At 38.9% G+C, this 25,134-nt stretch overlaps 1 long non-coding RNA gene across 1 annotated transcript; it reads left to right on the plus strand.

The window, feature by feature from the left end:
• Nucleotides 1-13,306: 13,306 nt before the first annotated feature.
• On the plus strand, nt 13,307-24,588 carry LOC120601107 (uncharacterized). Its single transcript, XR_005652357.1, has 4 exons — nt 13,307-13,708; nt 15,236-15,455; nt 18,243-18,340; nt 24,242-24,588. It is a non-coding gene; the product is annotated as an uncharacterized LOC120601107 (long non-coding RNA).
• The last annotated feature ends 546 nt before the right edge of the window (nt 24,589-25,134 follow it).

Raw genomic sequence — 25,134 nt, forward strand, 5'->3', positions numbered from 1 at the left:
TTAAAAAATAAGATTCAAGCCCTATATTCAAAGATCTCGCAGGTCAGTGGATGCGGGTGGTGTTATAGGTCTATAGATACAGACAGTCTGTTGTCTGCTAGCCTAGGTCCCCATTGAGGACTTAAGTCTCCTTCAGGGGACTTAACAGGCTGCCACCCTCTCTCACTTTTCCAAGAAGCCTGTCTCATTGGGTTCGTATTACTTGTCCATCACTTATTTGCCTTTGTGTCAATGCCATATGTCTACCTCAACATCCTCTAGTAGATCGTAGGTGTTTTGAGTACAAAAATAGGTCTTATTTTGGCGTCATCAGAGCAAGGAACCCAGTACCCCAATTAATAAACTGTTTTCTCTTATCTTCCTAATGGCACCATGAGTTTTCTGAAGACATGAACTACATCTGACATTTTCTGGTGATAACCAAATACTCTAGCATAGTATAAATTCCATTATATACTCTTAGGAGAGATTCATTGAATGAACTAATAGGAACATCAACTACCCAGAGCAGAAGCACTTCTTCTGTCTGTTATCCTACTTCTTCTTCTGGCTATGGAATTTAGTTCTGCTATTTTATTTATTTCTGTGACAATAAGAATGGTTTTATCTATCTCAAAGTGTATTATAAAAATGAAATACTTTGTGATGCTCTGTACAGTTTTAGACACTCAGAGAGTGTTCTAGTATGCTAGATGTTATATAACGTAACTCTCAACACCTAGAGGATTAATCTCGAGGTGAAAGAAGACCCTTAACTCTCACTTAGAGGGGCGAGAGCAATTAAATGCACATGCTCTGGCCTTAAATGTGTATTCTCTATCAAAAACGGTTGACTGGTCAAATTTATGGGTGGAAACTAAAGGAATGTCCTACGGTCTGATGAGAGCGTTGCTGAACAGTGTTTTGTAGCTTAGGAATAATGAATGGGCTTCAGCCAGTTCACTAACTCATAAATACACACCCAAAACATACGCGTATGCATGTATATTCATTTTTCTATCCAATTATTATACAGCTATGATTAGCTATCCAGGGCATTGGTGATTCAAAATAAAATTAAAAACTCTTACCATTGAATAATCTTAGGATAAGTTCCGCTTTTCTCTAAATATCACTGGTGAGAATATTCTTCAATGAATTGAAATATCCAGGAAAATCTTTGCACCTAGGGTGAATATCATACTTCATAAAACCAAAGAATTATTTTTAAAAAAAGAGACCTGAGAAAGAAGAGAAATATCTTATACCCAGACACACAAAATAGCAATACACCCTATGAAACAAACAAGTGCCAATGATTAAAACGTGACACATGCTCAACACCTGGGCCTGAAATATATTAGAAAGAAATGTCATAGTGATTAATAAGCTTCTACCTCCTGTCCATATTCATTAGGAGAAAAGTAAACAGAAGTTTAGCAATTATAAAAATCAGAAAGCAGAGTTGTGTTGGTTCTGCAAGAAATTCCAAAAGAAAAAAATTTTTTTAATGAAATACATCACCAGCAGCCAAATGATAATACAAGGAAAATTTTGTGGCAATTCAAGAATATTGTTTAATGGGGCCAGCTCCTTAAGTCTGATCTGAACCATCTCGGGTTACAGAGGCTCCTAAAAACACATTTACAGATATTCCTATGTTATCTTTACTATTTATAAATTACCCATCATTTTTCTTAACTAAAAATTTACCACGCCTTTCTATGCCATTCAAATGATCAGAGAATATCTTACTCGCAGACAGGAAAAGATGGCTGATCAACTGCCTTTATGTAAACCAATTTCTCCAAATGTCTTATTCATTTACAAAGCAAACTGAGCCAGGCACCGTAATAGGTGCTCGAGGTAGAAAAGCGAGTAAGATAGATGTTGACCCCTGACATCAGGGAATTTACAATCTGGAAGAGAAAGGATGAGGGGGAAAGCCAAATAAATAAAACAATTTAATAGTCATATGTTATGTTGAATGCTATTATTGAAACAAGCAGGAGGCTTAAGTGTAATATAACAAAGAAGACCTTATATTCGACAGTCAAAGAAGACTTCTCTTAAAAAATATTATTTAAGCTGAGACTAAAGATCAAGAGTGAGAAAAAGAGAAACTAAGGTTGAGCAAACAGCTTGTGCAAAGACTAAGAAGCAGGAAAGACCATGGCATTTTCAAGAAAAATTTAAAAAGTATGGTGAATTCCCTTCACTGAACGGGAGAAAGGCATAATGTAGGGTTAGAGAAGAAGGGATGGATCACGCAAGTCCTGGAGCTGGTTAGGAGTTCAGACTTTGTTCTGGCTGTAAGAGCAAGTCGCTGAGGGTTTTAAGCAGGAAGATGACCTGATGCAACTTCTAAGAGTATCACCTGGAACAATATGCAAATAGTGAATTAACACAAAACTGGAAGATATTGACCTGGAATAAATGGCAGCAGTGGAGTTGGAGAGAAGAGAGATTGAGACATATTTAAGAAATAGAATTAACAGAATTTTCTGATAGACCAGACAGGGGGGAGAAGAGAAAGGAATCAAGTATTACTCAGGATTCTTGTTGAAGTAATTGAGAAGATGGCAAGCTTTTTACTAAGTTTAAGAAGATTCGCAGAAGGCATCAAGAATCCATTTGGAACTCACAGATCTTGCCATGTCCGTGTTGTATTCAGGTGGCAATGCCAAGTAGGCAGCTGGATAGATAAGTTGGAGTTCAGATGAGTGACCAGGGCCGGAGACATAAATTTGGTCTTCAGCATTACAATGGTATTTGAATCCTGAACATGGATGAGATTCACTTAGGGAGAAAATTCGGTAAAGGGAAAAGGGGATATCCTTAAGAGCCCCATTCTCAAAAAAAAAAAAAAAAAAAAAATCAGGGGACTAGCTGAGAAGGGGGAGCAAGCGAGGGAGTATAAGAAGGGATGATCAGTGAAGAAGGATGAAAGCTGAGGAAGTGAGAAGCTTGAAAAGAGGAAAATGCTTTTTCTTCTAGTATTAAATGTTATGCTTTAAGGAGCCCTGGATAGAAAAGTCCATTTGCCTCAGTCACATCTATTTGTCATTGCCCCCAATGTTGACTTGATTTAAAATATATATTAAACCAGTACTTTCTAACCTTTTACATCAAGTCCTTCCAGGAAACAATAACATGTTGTATGGCATAGTGGGCAAAATAGAGGGTATTTGGAGCCCCGCTGCTCATGGCCTTGGGTTTCCAGCTGTGGAATCCCAAACCACAGCAGTTTAATGTGGTTGGCTTAGTCTGAAACTAGACAAATGAATCCATTTGGGCTCTTTTAGTTAAAAATGGTAGAAAACAACCTGAGCTAACTTAAGCAAAAATATAGATAATTTATTTTAACAATATAGGGGTAACTCGAGAAACACAGGACTGGAATCAGCTAAGTCCTGGGAAGGACTGGAAGTGAGAAATGGAAAGTTATCAAGCAAAAGGGCTCCTTCTCTCTGCCTGTGTCATTGCTGCTGCTCCTGGTAGCCTGCCTGCTTTGCTATTTTTTTCTTGGCATAGTAGCCCTCTCTGATACTCTGTATGTATGGCAGGCTGTCAACCCTCCCAAGTTCAGAGACTCCTTCCCTATGTCCTAGTTCCAGATTTCTGAGGAAGGGACTCTGAACCACCTTGAACCAGGAGTGCATGCCTGGTCTGATCAACTGAAGCCAAAGGAATTGTGTTCCATTGTTAAAAATGGCTGCCGGAGAAGCACAGTGAGCTAGACACACTCCAAAAATATATTGCCATTTCCAATATGAAATTTTTAGTCAACTTGAGTTATATTTTATTTTATTCTAAGACATCATTTATTATAAAAAACATCAACTTACTCTGGCAACTCTTCCTAGGGAAAGCAAACACCACATTAAACATATATATTTTAAGAGCCTACAAAATTTCTATTTATCCATACCACATACCACTTTCTTATCCAGTATCAATATGACCATCGAAATTTTATTCTATGCTTCTTTTACAAAGTATAAAAGATATTCTGTGGCACTTTTGGATCATAAAGATATCCTAATTTTCATTGCCCGTGCCCATTGTCTTGACAGATGTAGCAATCTTCGGATTGGTAATGTAATTTAAAAGCATAGCAAAGAATCTGGAATTTTGTCTACATTTCTGCTTTGATTATACTTATAGGATTTTTTTAATTGAATTACTTGTCATTGGAATTTAAACTGCTTTTCTTGAAAGTCAGCTAAAAGCTTTTAGCTGATGTTCTGAGCTTGAGTGACAGACCTTCGCAAAATTGGTTACAGTCACCTCCTAGTTTTAAAAATCCTGTGATGTTTTCTGAAAAACGTGGCCACCTTTGATGTCTTTAATTGCAGTGTCTGATGTGTGATAGGCAGTCTTCTGCACACAGTATGTTTTGTCTCAGTGCTTCAGTATGGTGTGAGCTTGTTTAAAAATATTTTTACGATTTTTACAATTACACTTCTAGCTTCATTTTAAATGGAATGCACTGTCGATACTACAAATGGTACTAACGCCACCGAGGTGAACGCCTGCCTTCTGTGCCTGGCAAAAGTGGCACAGGCACATGAGCATTGATAACTTCTCAGGTTCTCTGGCTGGTACCTGGACAGTCTCTTTGGAAAGATTTTAAAACACGTCCCAATTTCATAAAAGTCAAAATGTGGAAAATGTACATCTTGCCATCCAGCAAAAATATACAGTAGTCTTTGTTTTGAGACAGTATGTGATAGACCTCTTTTAATTAAGTGCTTCACGTGGTTTAATTTATTTAATCATAACAATTTAGCAAGCTACTGCGCTTATGCCCATTTTATAAATGAAGAAACAGAGATGGTAAGGTTAAGCGATTTCCCCAAGATCACTGAGCTAGTAAAATCATCAAGCCAGAATTTAAGGCCAGCTTCTATGACTCCAAATCCCAGGTATTTAATCAGTGGATCAAAATGCTTCTTAATTAATTGTGTGATAGCAAAAGTCACTAGATAAGATTAATTAATAAGGTAAATGATAAGATTAATTAATACTATGAATTAATCCATCTTGCTATTATTCAATTAGCTGAGTTATCGCTGTTTTTCCAAAAAAAATGTAGACAAGGCCAGTAAGTAGTTATTGTATATGTCAATATCATTTCTGCTACCAAGTTGGATAAATCACTACTCATATGTACTTGACTTCCTCATCTTTAAATTCACAGATCCGATTCCAATGATAATGACAATGAACGAAAACCAACTCGCAGTTAGGGCTTTATGAGGCTGGGTTCTTTCCTCGCCTCCGCTGACCCAGGAGGCCAAAGCAGAGCATGAATGAGCAGCAGCCTGAGTAGTTACAGGGCTTTGTCGCCCTCACTTTCACAGGAAAGGAGACAGAGCAAATGAACATGAAAAGTGCCCTGTGATGTTTGGTCCCTGATCCTTTTCCTTTAGGATTCTGCCTCTGGGAACGGTACTGAGGGGTAGAGTACAGGACAGCAAAGTGTCACCTCAACATGTTAGAGCACAGTCCAAAGCCTGTGGCTTTTCTAAGGGACATTAGTATCGTCTGGGAGCCTATATCCTTTATTAAGAAACCGTGTTGCTTCCTCAACCCAATGTGCCCAGGATTTGGTGGGGAGGCCTTATTCTAGCTGCAGCCAGTAACAAACTGCTTGCCTATTGAGTACAAGTAAGTAAATGAAGCTCACAATTAATATAATTACAGCACTAGAAAATTTGCAATCTGAATGAGTTAACTCCTTCAGGGCACCAGAGGGCTCATAGGATTCCTCCTCTGATACTGGGAAACCCATCCTAAAAAGCCTCATTGACTTTCCAAAGGCTGTGGTTAGGTTTTTTAAATAGATTATTTAATGAGCTGAAGACAAAGCCCATTGTTATTGTTTAGAGAACTAAATAGAAGACACAGAAACCTTTACAATGTGGGTTTTTAATGCGTTTGTCTTGTTTCTCATTTCGTTCTATTATAGTCAGGCTCACCATCTTTATGGTTTCTTCCTCGTTGACCTTATTTTCATTTTCCTCCTGCTAGTCAGGCTCGTCTGTGTGGCTTTTAAGTTAAAATCGGCCACCTTCTGGTTGATTATCTTCTTCATTCACTCATTTTTTTCATTCGTTTGCGCTACAAATGAATTAGTGCTAGTTCAAACAGATACAAGCTTTATTTAATAACAAAAGAGAAACTTCAGTTCTACTCATCCCCAAAATCACAGTTGGCTTCTGGGTACCCCTTGGGGTACCTTTAGAATAGAATCTGAACCTACCCCTCCTTATGTCATCATTGATGCCATTCAAGGACAAGCTCAGCAGTTGGGGGATTGTGGGTTTCGGCATTGGTCAAATCTGGTCCAAATTCTGTCATTTACCAGGTGTGAGACCAGAAACAAGTTTGACACATTTCCAAGTCTTGGTTTCTTCATCTACTCACTGGGACAATCCTATCTATCTCCAGGATAGATCCAAGGTTTAAAGTGAAGGAAGCATAAAAGGCAGTCCGTAAATGTTACTTCCCTAAGGCCACGCTCCTTCCCTGTTTACATGTTCGTCTTATTTACATTCTACTACGTATTCATTCTGTCTAATATACGAATGTGTCTGGCACCATGCCAGTTTCAGAGGACGCAGTGGGAAGCAAAACCGACAGAGAGCACATCCCCTGGAGCTTATTGCCTGGGAAAAAATAAACCCCAAACAAACAAATATAAAGAGAGACTTTTTTCTTCTAAAACAGGGCAGAAAGGGATAGTTCCAGAAGTTCTGAACAGGGAGGGTTTAGGGGCAATCTGGATGGAATGGAGACGTCTCAAGGCAACATTTGCAGAGCAAGCTGTATTTTCACTAAGATCTGTGTGTATGGGGGTGGGGAGTGGGAACGCTGATGGAAGTTGGGCGCCTCACCCATCTGTACCAGCCAACTCTCCTGGCAGAGAAGACATGCTTCTCCCCAAATGGTCTCTGCTACTACAGGCCTGTCCCCTGTGAACTGCTCTGTGTTAGGCCGCCCTCACTTATAAGCCAGGTGAAAAGGCCCCAGCTCTCCTTCCAAACTGGCTCCCAGGAAGGCAGCTAATTTCTCTGCTGATTAAGCTTTCTTGTCCTGGTTCTGGATGACGAGACCTCTACACCAGCTTCCTTCAACTAAGAATCGCTGGATTCTTCTCCTTCCACTCACACTCCCATCGCATATTAGCCACCCATTCTTCATTTAGTATTGGTGACAAAACCTCTTCTTTGTTTTAGGTTTAATTTTTCAATCTGGAAGTGAAAGAATTGCATGGGTAGATAATACCTGTTTAGTGTGTTTTAGGCCACATTTCACATACGTTCTCTCATTGAACTCTTACAACCTTGAGATACAAGTGTTGAACCTTTCTATTTTGAAGATTAGGAATGAAATCTTAGATCAATATGCGGGAAGGGGCTTCAACTCCATATCTCTTACCATTATCCCAATATCGAAGGATTACTACAAATATTTTGCAAACAAATTCACAAATATAGGAAGATGTAAAAACAGGGTGTGCAATTATTGACCGAAACATACACTAAAGTTCCCTGTATTTTTCATTTGTTATTCAGTCTTGGGCCACTTCTATAGAGAGCAATTGAGTCTAAATTTTGAAAAGCAAGATCTCAACTAATTCATCCCTTTCAGGGAGCTATTTAGCAGTATATTTTCTTAAGCACCAGTAGGCCAGAGGACTTTATAAAACTAAAAGAGTACAATTATTACCATATATATCAATTCATTGTGTCTGTATTGTATTTATCTACTGGCAAGACCTTTTCCCCCGAGTGCCAGCACTAGGCCTAAATGTAGTTTTAGAAGAAAATTGTATTTTTCTCTGACTCATATATCACTAACAAAATGACTAGAAAAGATCTGATTCTCAATTACAAACACAAAAGAGTCCTACATTTTAGCGTATATCAAGCCCATCTAGTTCAACTACTCCCTGAAAGTGACACATTTCATCAGCATGAGCCAAGTCATTAGAAGACCTTGTAAGTTCTCCCAATATCGTATTATTAGGTTGTATTTTTTTTTTTTTAAGATCTTCAACTTTTGCCTTCACTTCATAAAATCAAGCCAATTTTCTAAGGCGTGTGTATCTTTGAAATTAATACTTCACTATCAAGGTGGGAAACCTTCACTGGGCCAAGAAAATTCACCTATTTCATCAGTCAGGTTTTCTGAGGCGAGCAGCCCACTGCTTTATTCCCTCCCACCCTAGTAAATATTCAACAATATCCTAAACGTCACAGTATAAAGGCCTGTCTTAGTCTGCTCAGGCTACTGTAACAATACACCGTAGACTGGGTAGATGAAACCACAGACATTGGGAAGTTCAAGATCGGGTGCTGGCATGGTCAGGTTCTGGTAAGTGTTCTCTTCTTGGTTTACTGATCACCACCTTCTTGCTGTGTCTTCACATGGCAAAGAGAGAGTGTGGTCTCTTCCTCTAAGGGCATCAATTTCATCATGAGGACTCCACCATCATGACCTCCCCTAAACCTAATTACCTCTTAAAGGTCCCACTTCCCCAAACCATCATGCTGGAGAGTTAGGACTTCAACATATGAACTTGGGAGTGTGGGGGCATAAACACTCAGTCCATAACAATGCCTCATCAGGTATGATGTAATCTGTCTAAAAGGCTTTAAATTTCTGCTAATATCACTGGCTTGTATATAACCCTAACCATAACTAAGTATCATTTTGCTAATCATAATAGCAAGAAAAAGCCAGGGTATGCCAGGGAGAGGAAGTAGAAGAGGGAATAATTTAGGATAATAAAAAGAATAGACAATTATGAGTCCATGGACCTGGGATCTTACATGAGCTCTGCTACTAATTCTATGATCTTAAATAGCATCATTTCCTTGGGCTGCATCCTGCTTACCAGAAAAATGAGTGAGGCAGGATGATCTCTAAAGTATCACCAGCTTTAATAAGTAAAGATTCTATGATTGTATGAATAATGTATATCCTGAGATCATTAAGGAAACGCACCATAAACATCACTGAGAAAAATTTTGCAAAGAATAAATGTGAACAAAGCAGGTAACTGAAATGGTCATCTTGCTAGCTCATCTCTTTATTTCTAAAGGGAATGAACCTAAGTGAGATCAACAAAACTGTCCTATTTAGAACAGATTAACTCTTTAACCTATAAAATATGAATTTATGCTCTATAATACACTATAAATAATGCTTGTCATTTATTGGGCGGCTACTTTCTATCCCATTGCTCTGTATGCTTTATACCACTTATCACTGTGTGACATTATCTTATGTATATACTCTCTGTCCATTTCCCACCCTGATTACAATGTGGGCTCACTGAAGGCAGGTACTTAGCTCGCTCACAGCTAGAACCCCAGCAAGTAAAACAGTGCCAGCTTAGTTATTATATGTTGAATGAATGAATGAATATCATCCCCACTTTACAAATACAGAAATTGAGGCCCAGAGAGGTTTGATGACTTTCCCAAGGCCATATACTAAACTGGTAGATCTAGGATTCAAGTCCAAGGTTGCCTAGCCTCAACATCCTTGGTCTTTCCAGTATTTCCCAAATTGAAACAAGTAGTCCTAGGCCCACTCGTTACACCAACTTTGAATTTACCTGAGAAACTTAGCACAGAGGGTTATACAGACACAGAATCAAACCAAGGAGTATAAAGGTGAAGGATAAATTCTCAGGACACTCGGTTTTCTCTCCTTCCTTGGAGCTTGTTTATCAAACCTACAATCCCTAGTCCCGTTCCCATTTCTCCCTCTGCCTTTAGAAAGCTCTTGACAAGCATGTGATCACTTGGAAATTAAGCCATAATAACTGCATCTCTAGTCAAGTTAAATTGAGTTCTTCTCTCATTTGCATTGCCCTAAGCCGTTTGAGCTTATAAGTTTTCCAATAAGCATAATTCATAAATCCATTTGCTATTGAGGTTCTCAATGTAATTCTAATTCTATGGTTTAATGAATTAGTTTATAGCAATATTCTGAAGATAGCAAATCTCACTATTGGGCCTCTCTTGAAATTCTGTGTTCACCCTACTTTCTACCTATGTTCATTCTTCCAGAGAATTAACTTATTAAGTCAAAGTTCCAAGAGAGAATAATATTTCAAAATTTAAGCCCCCTATTGTTTGTAACTTGAAACAAATGCAGTAATTGTTTTTTATAAAGAAGCAGCCAACTATAATATTAATATACAACATTATCAAAATATATATCAAATGCTATTTTAACATGCTATTTAAATTTCAAATATTATCAAATATGTTAATGTTTACATATATTTTAAAACAAGCATCCATCTTGTACTCTTTTAGAAACGGGTTTGTATAATTGATTTCCTGTTTTGTACTGAATGAGACCAAAAAGACCAGAAGAAAGCTCCTAAGAACTGTTCAGACACCTGAGGTAGGAGCTAAAAAATAGAACTACGCTTTTCAGTGTTTATTAAAAAACATTTCCCATAAGGTTTGGAAGGGAATCGTTTGAAGAGCTACAGCAGTTTAGTTGTTATGGAAATGAGGGTTCATTAAAGAGAAGGAAAAAAAACAAGATGTCACCAAAGACATGGAATTTAAAAGAAACTTTGAATTAAAACTTAAATGTAATTTAATGTCAGTTCATGTGATTCTTAAGACTTCTGCTCAAGTTTTGGTCATGACCAAAAATGTGATAATAGTGTTTGGATGACCAACCACCCTCTTCTCCCCTCAGTGACCCATCACAAGGTCCCCTCCCTGCTCATGCCCTTTATTTGTAAAGGCTCGTGGGAGAGGACTTCATCTTCATACCTTCTTTAAGAGTATGGACGTGTCGAGAAACGCCAAAATGTGTTTATGAGGATTTTATTTCTGTGTACCCAACGAGCTTTGTGAAAGAAATTAAAGATATAATGTATTACAGTTAGGGAAGGGAATAAGACAAAGGTTCTAGTACCAGACAGTTATTTAAAAAACAAAAAACACCCAGAGATAAATTTAAGTATTTCTGAAAGGGGATTTATGTGTGTATGGCTATACATATGTATGTGAAAGTATGTGGATATGTATGTATATCTTAATCCATATGTTTATAGACATGTATATACACACATTGAGAACGAAAGCATGTGCTTTTTTCAGGAAGAATCTCTTGATTTCTCTCGATTCTGCCATTTACATACACAATTTTTTCAATGTAAAGAAATTACATTTAAAAGAGTCCTCTTTTTTACCCAATCTGTTGCCATTTATTGATTTACAGCTGGTATTATGTTTAAACAGTTTTTGTCCTTCGCACTAAATCTCAACTCCCTCCAGCACATATAGGCAACATTTCTTCACCCCATTGAATGCACAAAAAAAATGTATTTATGAAATGATCTTATAGTTAGTGAAATGAAAAGACCAAAGAAAACAAAAATGTTGAATAAGAGGATAGTTATTTTGCACAAACCTGCATTCCTGCTAAATTCCGTGCCTGAGCAGCTGTGCTTGGAGCAATGTGTTTGCACATGGCTTCGGGGTATTGGCACACGATTGGAGATAGTTAACTGGGAAGCAGTGGACGCTCTTTGGGGGTTCCCTTGTCTCCTTTTTCTTATTCCTTTCTTTGCTCCCTGCCTCGTGGCCCTTCTTATTCCCTGTCCTTCTGCTCTTGAGTAATCAGTCCTCCATCCAACTCCCCAGTAAAACCAGAAGTTACATGGTAGCACACCCTTCTGTCTGGTGTGCATTAGTAAAAGTGAACCAAGGCTCACTGCAAGCATTTGCGATTTAAACCTTTATAAAAATTAAGACAAGAAAGGCTTTGTTTTCAATTAAAGCTTAGAAAAAGCCTCCATAGTCACAATAGGTTACTTCCTTTAGGTAAAACGTATGTATTCGTTAAGGATACATATTTGCATATCCAAGTATATATAGTAAACACAGTAGATGCTTATGGTGATGGAAGAGGTAACTTAAGTAGAGAAATATAAAATTGGTGATTATTTTAGTTTCCTATTACTGCTGTAACAAATAACTACAAATGTAATAGCTTAAACCAATGTAAATTAATTTTCTTATAGTTCTGGAGGTCAAAAAGCCAAAATGGATCTCAACTGCCTAAAATCCAGTTGTTGGCAGGGCTGTATTCTTTCCGGAGGTTCTAGAGGGGAATACGTTCCTTGTGCTTTCCTGCTAGAGACTCCCAGCATTCCTTGGTTTATGTTCATCTTGCACCTCCAAAACCAGCAATCTCATAACTCTGACCTCTGCTTCTGCCATCACATTTCCTTCTCTGATTCTCCTTCCTCCTGCTCTTATTTATAAGGACCCTTGTGATTATACTTGATCATCCAGGATAATCTCTCCATCTCAAGACCCTTAATCACATCTGCAAAATCCCATTTGCCATGTAAGGTAATATATTTTCTGGTCCCAAGGATTACAGTTTAGAACAAGTCACCCCAAGATGTGCCTCTGTGGTATGCAAATTATTCTGAGCTAAAAGCAACCCAGACCCTGCGGGCTCAAGAGAGACTCTCTCCGCTCCCCTTAACTCCCTAGAGGAATCTTAATTAGGGCCGTAATAAGACATTATCGGAGATTGCCCTTTGAACTTATCTGTACAGCAGGGCAAACTACTAACTACTGAGCACATGCTGTCCTGCAATGACCTTCTGAAGCCCTAAGGTGCCTTACCTCATCCCTAGCTCAGAATATCATATATATCTCATTTTCCCTATCTGTCTGTGAACCTCTTATGTATGCAGGGTCTCTGACTCTCTCACGTATATGGGGTTCCTGTGCACACAAAATTAGATTTTCTCTTATGTTGATTTGATTATTTAACCAGCCAAAAGAACCAGAGGAAGGAAGGGAGAATTTTTCCCTTTTTCTACAACGCAATTACTTTGTCTACCACAGTAATGAAAAGAGACAGAATAAAATAGAGCAAGGGAAAGATAAGTAAACAATCAGAGGTAATAGTGTACCTATTAACTCTTTGCGAGAAATTCCTTTTTTTGCCAGTGTACAAACTAGCGATTCTCAGGCTTAGCTGCACATTACAATCACCTAACAAGCTTTAAAACCTCCCAATATCCAGCCCACGCCCCAGACCAATTAAATCAGAATCTCTGAAGGTGGGAAACATCGGGAGTTTTTAATGTTCTTCTGATAATTACAACATACAGCCAAGTTTGAAAACCTCTGGCATAGGCACTTGGTGGTTAGTGAAGGCCTCTTCCTGTGGGTTTTGATTAAAGAGGAAGTGTTGCTAATGGGTGAGGGACCTGGAGCTCTCCTGGTTGGCTGTCCCCTCCTTCCAGATACTCTTCAACCCTGCACTGTTTATTCCTTACCCTGGTGAAAGGCACCCTCTCCTATTCACGCTCTCCATGTTTTGTCTTTTCATCCAGACCTGAGTCTCCAAGCCGCCAGGATCCAGGACACCATCTGGCTGAGCTCCCGTCCTGCCTCATGATAGAAGCTGCTGCCGAAATCTCTTCTGCCCAACCCTAGCCTCTTCCCAAAGTGTGGTAACAGCGCTTTTGCATTCTGGAAAGTTCATTCCCCCTTCCTCCGCCCAGTCTCTCCTTTAGCCCTCCAGCATCCAGAGTACCCAGAGCACAGCAGTTGAAGAAATGCTCGGATGTCCGTTACAGACCCCTGGGTGGATGTGAGGACATGGGACGAAACAGCGAGACAACAGGTGCACGAGGAATTTTCAGAACTGAGAGGTTAGTTCCAGGCTGAGAGAGGAGAGAGAGTGTATGGATGTTAAAAATACTAATGGTTTTCTTTTTGAATAACTAATAGAAAGAAAAGATGTAACATTTTTCCTTGAGTCCATAAAAAGTAATACCAAGGAATTTTCATGAGTTGCTGTATCGTTTGCATAATTATTATATAATAAGAATATATATCATTTTTGTGCTGCATGAATATATGCGTATATATATCAGATGAATTTATAAGTTTCACTTGATAATCATGCTTACTGCTGCTTGTATTACTTGTTTATTACAGGTTATAGGTTCTTAATGTGTCAGAAATTTGGGATGTGAGGTTTACTTTGGAAGTTTATTGTTTTATCTATAACATGCCCAGTTAGTACAAACTGAGTCCTGTTCTATCCAGTGATTCTTCACAGAGCTTTTTACAATATTCTGTCCAATAAGGTACCACTCTTTCTCTGTGACCTGGTCTAGAAACGGGTGATTAAAATATTTTCAGCACACTGCGCATAGCTATAGATAATGTATATAATATCCATTCTTCCAGCAGGGGGCTCTCTTGCCATTAGAAGTGTAGAGGGGGAAAGCCATAAAAAATTATCCACTCAGTTGTTCATTCATTCACTTACTCATTCACCAAAATAGCGAGTTCCTACTAACTGCCAAATTCTCTTACTTTCCAGGGATACAGTAGAAAGGACTTCATTCTCGTGGAACTTAGAATCTGATATCTAATTCTTACCTACCTCTACTAGAAATAATCATCTTTTCCTAAGCAAGAGCTATAAACACTAGGATATTTATTTGAGGAAGGGCTGATTCTGGTTGCTGAAAACCTAAGTGCTTTGGAAGAGACTGTTCTCCTCTGGGCTTTGAGGAATGTCTTTCCCCTGCAAGTGGAAGAAACATTACCCCTGTTCCTTCGGTAGCCTCTCCTGAGGCCCAGCCAATGCTGGGTTCCTAGAGGAAATGACCAACCTAGAGTTGGAATCTTCCTAGCCAACAACTTCAAACTTCTAGTTTTAGAATCTATTGTTCTCAGAGTGATGAGGGAACTGGAAATAATATTCAAGATGCAGAGACCATAAACATCATCTAGAGCAATGGCAGTCAAATGGTTTCGTACAAGGACCAATTCAAGAAAAATCAAGATTTTTCAGATTACATTTTTGTTTTTCTTTCTCCCAAGTGAAAATGACATCATTGCATCTTATTGGAGAAAACCGTTCTGACAATTCGGATTATCCACTTTAATGACTTTTTTTAAGTGTGAATGAGAAGATCGGTACTGTTTTAAGAACCACCGAACATAACTGTCTGAACACATTTGAGAGGTAAAACATGGGGGCAGATTCTAATGTTTTTTTCTTAACATTTCGGGCTAGATGCAGCCAAGGGCCGAGGGATGCACATTATTGACCTAGTGTCCAACTATCTCATTCTGCAGATGAGGGATCTAGAAACCAGAGAGGAGGCAGGACTTGTCCATGTCACACAGTGAGTTCTCAGGGCATCTTTTTTTTTTTTCAGGATTAGTTCTTAAAGATTGTGAAATCATAGCATCTTAGAGTTAAAATGAATCTCAGGAAGTCAATCTAATCTTCTTCCCAAAGTGGAAGCCACTTCAGCAGCACCTCTGAAAAGGCATCATCCAAGCAGTGACAGATTGCTACCTGCCTTCTACACTTCAAAGTGGCCCACTCCATCCTGAAAATTCTCATCATATGAAAGTCGTACATCAAGCCCAAAGGTAACTTCTCATTGTTTCTAGTTTTGCTGTCTGCAACTATCTAAAGCGTCGTATTTCAATTATTTAAAAACAGTGATCACAACTTTATATCTCTTTTTACAAGCTAAGCATTCTCAAATTTTCAGACATTTTCCACAGGCTATAGTTTTTCCTGACATCCTCAGACCCCATTCCAATCCTAAAATGTGATGTCAAATGAAGAGTTATTTCAAATGAATCTGGCAAGCAGTGAGCACAGTGGGATGTACAAAGATACAAAGCATGTCCGTTTCCCAGAAAACATTTTACCTGTGAATAAAAGAAAAAAGAATACTCACTCTGAGCAACTAAAAGAAAAACTGCCTTGTGTTATTTCAACCTATAAAAGGCTTTTCCAGTTTCACCATTTCTCTAAAAAACGAGTTTATTTAGAGAAAAAAAAATATCAAGACATTTCATTCATACGATAGGAATACAAATCAACCCAGAAATTCCAAGCACCACCTCTTCCACACCATAGTCCCAGTGCCTGGGCTCCGGGCAAACTGGGCCCAAACACATTAGTGAATGCCTAGAGGTTCAGTGCTCTCTTAGCGTTATTATACTGTCATGAAGCACAAATTCTCCAGTATCCAGAGATATAAACATAAGGGCTCTTTAGGTTCAAATAATAAGCATACCAAGAAATTCACCAAGGAACCAACACTATAAATTGCCTCTATTAATAAATGATATATGGATGTATCTATTAAAATCAATGACTTAAAAATAGCCATTGCAACAATTTCCAAATGTCCGGTTCCCGAGACTAGTTTTAGCTAATTAACCATGGTAATAACTAATTTACTGTCCTCGGTCCTGCTGCAACTCCTCGTGATACTTTGAGCAGCTCACTCAGAACTCCCAGATTGAGGCCAGAAAGTCAATATTGGCAGATGTTCAGAATTTCTCATTAGCCCCCAATTTATAGGTCCTCTGCATCAGCCAGAAACCAGCCACAAGCTCACTAACTGTCATTGTGTCAGGCGAGAGTTTCAGAGGTATAGAGTGGCAGTATTTGCTGGATCAAAAATACATTGATTTATGTGAACAACGGCACAAAATATTTGAGTTAGATTTCCAGACTTTTTCAGAAAGTTTAGATGTCACATTACTAATACTTTTCCCATTTGGATGTGGTAATTTTTCAATTTACAGAGATTGTGCCTTAATGTGTTAACTATTAAAACATTTCAGGTTTTTTGAGTAAATACCCAAAAAAGAAAGATTGCTGGATCATATGGTAATTCAATTCTTAGTTTGCTGAGGAACCTCCACAACTGTTTTCCATAGTCATTATACCAATTTGCATTCCCACCAGCAATGTACGAGGGTTCCTTTTTGTCCACCACCTCTCCAACACTTGTTACTATTTGTCTTGTTGATGATAGCCATTCTAACAGGTGTGAGATGGTATCTCATTGTAGTTTTTATTTGCATTTCCCTAATAGCTAGTAAAGGTGAGCATCTTTTCCTATGTCTGTTGGCTATTTGTATGTTTTCTTGGGAGAAGGGTCTGTTCGGGTCTTCTGCCCATTTTTTAATTAGATTGTTTGTTTTTTATTGTTGAGTTGTATGAGTTTTTTTAATATTTTGAATATTAAGCCCTTAGAGGCATTGTTTGCAAATATAGTCTCCCATTCTGATGGTTCCCTCTTTGCCTTATTGATGGTTTCTTTTGCTGTGCAGAGCTTTTTAGTTTGAAACATTTATCGACAAAGATATATGCACCCCGATGTTCATAGCAGCATTCTTCATGGTGGCCAGGGACATGGAAGCAACCAAAGTGTCCTACAATAGATGATTGGATAAAGAAGATGTGGTACATATGTACAATGGAATATTACTCAGCCATAAGAAAAAATGAAATACTGCCATTTGCAACAATGTAAATGGATCTTGAGATAATCATGCTAAGCAAAATAAGTCAGAAAAAGTTGAGAACCATATCATTTCACTCATGTGGGATATAAAAAAGCAACAAACAAATATGACAAACAGACTCATGGACACAGACTGTGGATTAGTGGTTATCAAAGGGGAGAGGGGAGGGAGATTGGGGTAAAAGGGGTTAAATATTCGGTGACAGAAGGAAATCTGACTTTGGGTGGTAAACACACAATGCAATATATAAACAACATACTGTTGAATTGTACACTTGAAACTTATTGGATTTTATTAATTAATGTCACCCGAATAATTTTTAATACAAATATTTTTAAAATAAATATTTCACACATACATGATTTACTTTCTTTGGAGGCATTTCAACCCCCCATATGGGACATTTAGATAATAGATAATAATAATATACCTAATGCAATTTGTTGGTTACCCTTGCATAAACTATTTCACTCTGAATTCATTAAAAACCTCTTCACAGAGGTATTATATTCGTCCGCATTCTGTAGATGAGGAAACCGAATTTTAGAAGAGTGGATTTACTTATCTGTTCACGGAGGTGACAGAACTGGGAATGGATTCCAGGTCTGCCTTCAGAGTTTATGCAAAGTGCCATGCTTCTCAGAGTATGCTTCTGGATAGAGAAGCATCCGGATCATGCTCTGTATCCTCCACCTCGAAAGAGTAAAACGTACCTGGGGCTGCAAAGGACTCATTGCACTTTGGGCAGTTTTCTTAAACAGCAAACCAAATATCTATACCTACTTCTCAAACACTTGTTTTTGAAAATCCAAAAATCACCTTAAACTCAATATTGAGATCCAAATCTATTACCTTTTCTTAATCTATTTGCTCTTTCCCCCGTAGTTCTTCTATATGAAGGCAGCGTCACGTAATGAAAATTGTACAGAGCTGGAAGTCAGAAAACTGGGTTATAATTCCAAGCTCACCATCTACTACTGTGGGTAAGTTATTCCTTGGAATCTATTCCCAAACCCTAAAATGAAAATAATGATGTTATGAACTTCCTAGAATTGTTACAAGTATTAAATAAGAATACTATATATGAAAAATATTTCTCAAAATCCTATGCAAACATTATAATTATTATGCTTTGTGTTTATTGATGTAATTTTCCACTTTATACCTAAGATGTAACTATCTGGAATATTTTCATATTTTAACCTTTATTGTGGTTAAATAATAACAAGATGTTAATAGAATGAAGGAATTTTCAAATGTTAATTTTCGTAGTTAGCCACACATATGATAAAAATACTCAAATTCTAATATTCCTATTATTTTACTTGTTCTGACAAGTACAGAGACTAGTAAATTTAGCTGAGTGACTTCATATTAATTCTCTAACATAAAGCACTCTACTTTTGTAATATATGTGGAGCAAGTAATAAGCATTAAAATATGTCATTTCTTTTTAAGAAATATTTGTTTTCAATTTAGGTTTCAGAGTAATGTGGAGAACTAAATTATATTTAAATGGCCTTCAGTAAAACTCTTACTATCAGTAATACATTAAGAAATAGCTTAGACACAAAAAAATGAATTTTTACAAGCATTAGACCTTAAACTCTACCATTATTTCATAAACCATAATGAAAACCACAACACATGGTTATAGAAGTAGGATTATCAATCCCATCTTGTAACATTTCTATATATGGTTAGGTGTACTTCATTATAACATTTTAAATGTAGATCTTAATCCAATATTTTCTTTTTTATAACCAAGAAATAAAATACATATGCTTTCATTTGGATGGTAACTTAAAACTATCATCCCTATATTTTCTTATCTTCACGTCTGAAAACAAAATTATGTTTAGAAAATGCTGTTCAATTTACACCTGCAGGGTCCTGCCCAGCTCTACAATGTGACCCACGTGTTAGGGTAGCTCACACCCATTTCCCCTGATTGTATATTAGTCCTGAACTGTATTGTCACAACTTTCTTACCTGAAGTCTTCCATTATTTACGGTGTGCCTCTCATTCTGGCCGTATTCCACCTGTTTGCCTTGGGCATCCAGTTATTTGCAGGCCAAAGTGCTCCCCTCATGGAACTAATAAAACAACAGGCTGAGAAGATATCAGCAATCTTCATCCCCAAAAGAAAAATCAGCTTTGAAAATAGTCTTAGAATGCTCCCTGTCTAAAAGCGGAGATGCCAGGTGGTCCTTAGAACAATCATTTGTGCACGTGTCCATTCTTTTAAAGGCGCTGCAGCAAAGCGGTAAAAAGCATGGTTTCTAGAACAACATTCCATTCCCAACTCTGCCCCTTCTTAGCTATGTGACCTTGGGTGACTTAACCTCTCTGAGACTCATTTGTTTTCATCTATAAAATGTGAGAAATGATTGTACCTATCTCATAGAGTAGTTGCAAGAAGTAGTTGAGTTAATATGCGTGAAATATTTAAGCAGTGCCTGGTACATAGCGTATGTGTTTCCCATTAGTGTTACTATCGTTTTTGTTATTATTTATTCATGAAATATTTACTGGTCTCTGCTAGTGCTTTTAGGCATTATAACACAACACCGAGCAAAGAAAACCACAAACCGCCTCATTGAGTCTACAGAGACACACACACACACACACACACACACACACACACACACACTAATCTCCCATCTACATAATAATAAACACGATATAAATACATAAAGGATGACTATACTCCTGAAAATCATATGTCTATCTACCAAATTTCTTCATGTCTACAGTTCCTCTATTTTTTCCAGGTAACAGGATTCTGCTGGGTTACTACAGTCAGTGAACTAAGACTGACTTGCTTCTCTGGTTCTTTTGTGCCCTTTTTCCAAGAAAAGGCTTGGTGTCCACTCTTCCCTAATTTGTTCTTGAACAGCTCATTTAAACAGTACAGCCCACATCTCATGCTTGCACCACCATTGAGCTGCCCCTTTGAAACTCAACTCAGGCCCTGATTCTGTTTCCATCAGCAGTCCTCACGGGCACACAGCTTCTGCCTCCCCACATTGCCATATTCCTACTAATTTCTACTCCACCCACTTTAGAATTCCTGGATTGACCTCAACGACTTATTAGCTGGGTGAGTTTTACCAAGTTACTGAAACTTTCTCAGTCTTTGTCAACTCATCTGTAAAATGAGAACTAAAAGATACCATAGAGTTGAGTGGCTTAAATAAAATATAACTTCTTAAAAAACTTCTGGGGTCCAACACTTAATAAATAAATTTCTTTATATAATAAATATTTATCCCCAGGCACTGAGAATATTTATCCAACAAGTGTTTATTTCCAACCACTGAGGATACAAGGGTAAAAAAGACAAATAAGTTTCTTCATTCATGAAGATTAGACTCCATCAAGAGAGGCAGCTAAAAAGTAAAATAATTTATATTGTAATAAGTACTATATAGGAAACAAAAAAAAATTGCTGCGATAGATAAACAAGGAGGACTTACTATAGGTAGTTTGGTCAAGATGGGGAAAAAAGGGGCAGATGGAAGAAAGGAGCATGCGCAAATGTCCTGTGGTGGGACAGACTAGCCTGGTCGAGGGCCTGAAAGACCCTGGTGAGCTAGGGGTAGATCACAAGATGAGTTTGGAGAGGTGAACCTTCTAGGCCTCCGTGACGAATGGTTTAGAATTTTCTTGTAATTCCTCTCCCTCCTACCACCACCTCCAGGCGCCAGTTTTGCTTTTTAAATAACAGGTGCTGCTACACAAACGTCTAGTAGATCTCCATCTTAGGAATTAAGCTTGTTACTACAAACCCAGTTCTTTACAAAATAAAAATGGGAAAAGGAGAGAAGGACAGTGTGACATGCGTAATGTTCTTGTGATTTCTTCCTCTTCTTCCAAGGTTCATGTGCCCTGAGGGCTCAGCCCTATCACTGAGCTTTTCCCTGTGATCTCCAGTCCCAGGACTTTCTGTAGTATTTATAGGCCAGCGACTCTAGATTGTGTCCCAGGCTCTGACTTCCCAGAGCTCCGCATGCATATCCAATGGCCCACTTTATCTCAGGACTTCAGTATCTAATAGTATCTCAAATTTAATGTGACCAGAGAAGAATCATTCATTTTTGCCTTCCAAACCTGTTCTCCCTCCTCCTCCCCGCCACCCTCTCCCTGTCTTTCCCATCCCTACCACCCTCCAACCTTTTCTTCAAATCAAAATTGTAGATACAGTTCTTGACTACTCCCTTTTCATGCCCTCCTCCATCCGGTCCATCAAGTCCTGTTGGCTGTGCATCTAAAACAGATCCCTTATCTATCTTTCTCTATCTCAACAGCCATTATATATAATCACCTGGGCTATCTGGGCTCCTGCAATAGTCTCCTGGGTGATCTACCTGTTACCTCCAACAATCAATTCTCCACACAACAGCCAAAGTGATCTGTTGAGAATGTGAAAGTAAATCACATTGTGGTACTCCTGTGCTTAAAACCTCCAAGCTTCCTGACCCTGGACCATGAGACCCTGTGCTGCTGGCCCCTTAGCTCCCCTTTCCTACCCCTCTACCTTGTATCAGTAAGGTCACACCACACTGTCTTTGGACACACCACAATAGTTCCCAGCTGATAGGCTGTACGTATCTCCCTCGGCCTCATGTCCTACCCTCTACCATTATAGGTCTGTTTGTTTTTCTTGTCCTTCTGGTCAAGCCTCAAATGCTTTTCTCGGAGAAGCCTTCCCCAGCGTCTCATTTTAAAGTCCTTCCTTGCCCAAGTCATTGTCAGCAACAGCACTGCCTAACGGAAGTCCTGTGGTGGAAATACTGTAATCAGTGCTGTTTGATACAGTAGCCACAAGCCAAGTCACATGTGCCTATGGAGTACTTGAAATGTGGTTACCGCAGCTAAGGAACTGAATTTTTCACTTTAATTTTAATTTATTTTAAATAGTCCCATGTGCAGTTAGGGACTACCCTGTTGAATAGAACAGTTCTAAAGCCTTTGATGTTCCCCAGAGCACTCCCTGAAGATATCATGTTCACTTTTCTCCTAAGTTCCATGAGGGCAGGGGCTGGGTCTACCGAGAAAAAGTGCTGGACACAAAAAAAGGTACTTATTGCTGCATGACAACTTATCACAGACTCAGCAGCTTAAAACCACACACATCTCTGATATCACGGTTTCTGCAAGTTTAGGAATCCTGGGCATGGCTTTGCTGGGTGCCGTGCTTCGGTGTCCCTCACAGGTCAGCAGTCAAGGTGTTGGCCAGGGCTGGGATCTCATCTGAAAGCTTGACGGGGGAAGGGTGTGCTTTCAAGTTCATGTGGCTTTTGGCAGAGTTCTGTTCACCTAGAATGAGGGCCTCGGTTCCTAGCAGGTTGTTGGCCAGAAGAAGCCTTGGGTTCCTGGCCACGTGGGCCTCTCCAGCGTGGCAGTTCATTCCATGCCACGCAAGCCGAGAAGGACACAGAGTTTGCTAGTGAGACAGAGGTTACGATCTTATGTAAACTGATCATGGAAGTGATAGCTCATCATATTTCTAAGGGTTATTTCAGGAGTCTGGTACAGCTGGTTATTACATGTTCACTGAACAAGAGATGGAAGACTATTCTGGCTGAGTAGTTGTGCCAGTTGTCACACTTTTATTCCTCACTGTGGAAGGTAAAGCCTCTTGAATTAGATTATCAAGGGAAAAATAGAGGCTCTTTCCCTGAAGAAATAAGAAAAATCAAAAAATTAAAAGAAAAATTAAAAGAATAAAAAAAGGAAGCTTCTTAGCAAATATGGCAGATCTTTACTTGGTAACTGTTAAGAGCGTGGGTCCTGGCATCAAATTGCTCAGATCCAAAGCTCAATTCTGCATTTTTACCAGCAGTACACATCCCTGTGCCTGGCAGAGAGTAAGCACTCAAGGTGTATTCACTGTTATAGTTATCACTACTACGCTGACATTTGCGTTGAAAACAGATTTTCCGTTTCTGTTGCTGTTAACGTGGTTCTTATAAGTTCACGATTGCATTACTTGAGGTTCTCTGTGTCAGGCAACAAAAACCAACTCCAGCTGACTTAAGCAGAGAACGGGATTTATTAAAAACACAGGAGTGGCTCCCAGAATCACTAAAAGAACTGGAGCTGGCACGGAGCTGTGCAGCCGATAGCAACGCCCCAAATCAAGAGGCAGAACCCATCTGGAGAGATCCCCTTTCCCCTCAGTTTCTGCTGCTGCCATTGTTACCTTTGAACCTCAGCTCAACTGCCCTAAGGAATTCAGTCTTCCTTCAGTGGTCACGACCACAGAATTTGGGTCTCACAGCTGCCGCATCACTGGGTCCTCAGCTGGCACCCTCTGACAGATGGAGGCTAGGTCTCAGGTGCCAGAACAGCAAGGGGTTGGCATTTTCTTCTATATTGCGAACAGGCATGCCTCCTTCCAAAGAGTCACTGGAAGGAGAATTTTCAAAATAGCGTCCCAATGCCGAACAGCCAAAATAATTTTTATAGTGTCCACTGAAAGAGACAGTAATGATTTCTCCACAATGAGCATGATCTTTTTCATCCATATATTGAAAATTCAGTACGTTCCAGCAAAGAAGTTCTCTCAAAGATTTATATCCCTCATCATATTCCTTCCTAGGTCAAAATGGTACTCTTGGAGCTAGAAGGAAAGATTGGTTAAAATGCTAGTTATTTGACTGATTTATATGCGTTATTATTTTTTCCACTATGGATTTTCCTCCATCACAAAATCCTTAATCGCATATTATATTTCTCCACCCAGCCTTGTACTCTCTCGGCACTCAGAAGTTGTGATATTACAGGCCCTTTAAAAATTAAGTTGTCTCTGTTCATGACCTCCTTGGAAGAAGTTCAAAATCTTATTGCTTGTGGTATTTTTATTTTATTTATCTAGGAGACAGTCGTGAGAGTTTCTCTCATCAGAAACTTCACAAAGGACAGCTCTGAGCCCTTGTGATTTGGCACCACTGAGCTTAATATGAAACAGAGTCTCCTGCACACACTGAAGAAGAAGCTGCTGGCACCAAGGTCAAGGCCAAATGGTCCTCCAAAAGGATGGTACCATTTTGCATGCCTTCCAACAGCTTATATGTGATATAAAAGGAGGAGACTTGGGAAATTTCTGCTTCAGGTAATAATCTACTGCCATTATCTCAAAATCTGAAAATTTTCTCTAGTCTTATAAGAGCATAATTTCCTCTTTTGTTTTTCCCTGATATTACACATCTGTAGAAGTTTGCTCAAAAGCATACATTTGGCAAGTTAATCACATTGCTTTAAAAATAGTTTACAACAGTGTTAAAAAAAATTTTTGAGATGCAATCCATGTGCAGGTTGGTAAACCTGAAGTGTACAGTCTTGGTTACTTAATTCAGCTTGCTTCACCTTAAAGAATGGTTCTCAACCAGGGGTGACTTTTCCCCTTGGAGGACACTTGGCAATATCTGGAGACGTTTTGGTTGTCACAGCTGGGGATGAGGAGGGGCAATGCCACTGACATCTAGCGGGTAGAATCCAGGGATGTCGCTAAACACCCTACAACGCACAAGACAGCTCCCCACAACCGAGAATGATCTCCCCCAGCATGTCACTAATGCCGAGGCTAAGAAACCCAGATGCGAACACAATGACTCACAGCATTTCCAGTTTTTCCTTCCTCGCTGCATACCTCTTTCCCTCCCTGGCCTACAGAGGAATCTCTTCCAGCTCTCAGGTCTTTACAGAAGCAAGATTCTTTCTGAGTGGTCTCCGCAGATCTCATCCTCAAGCCAACACTGTGGAAGATGA

This window comes from Pteropus medius, unplaced genomic scaffold (genome assembly GCF_902729225.1).
Source record: "Pteropus medius unplaced genomic scaffold, Ma_sr-lr_union100, whole genome shotgun sequence".
NCBI classification, from domain to species: domain Eukaryota; kingdom Metazoa; phylum Chordata; class Mammalia; order Chiroptera; family Pteropodidae; genus Pteropus; species Pteropus medius.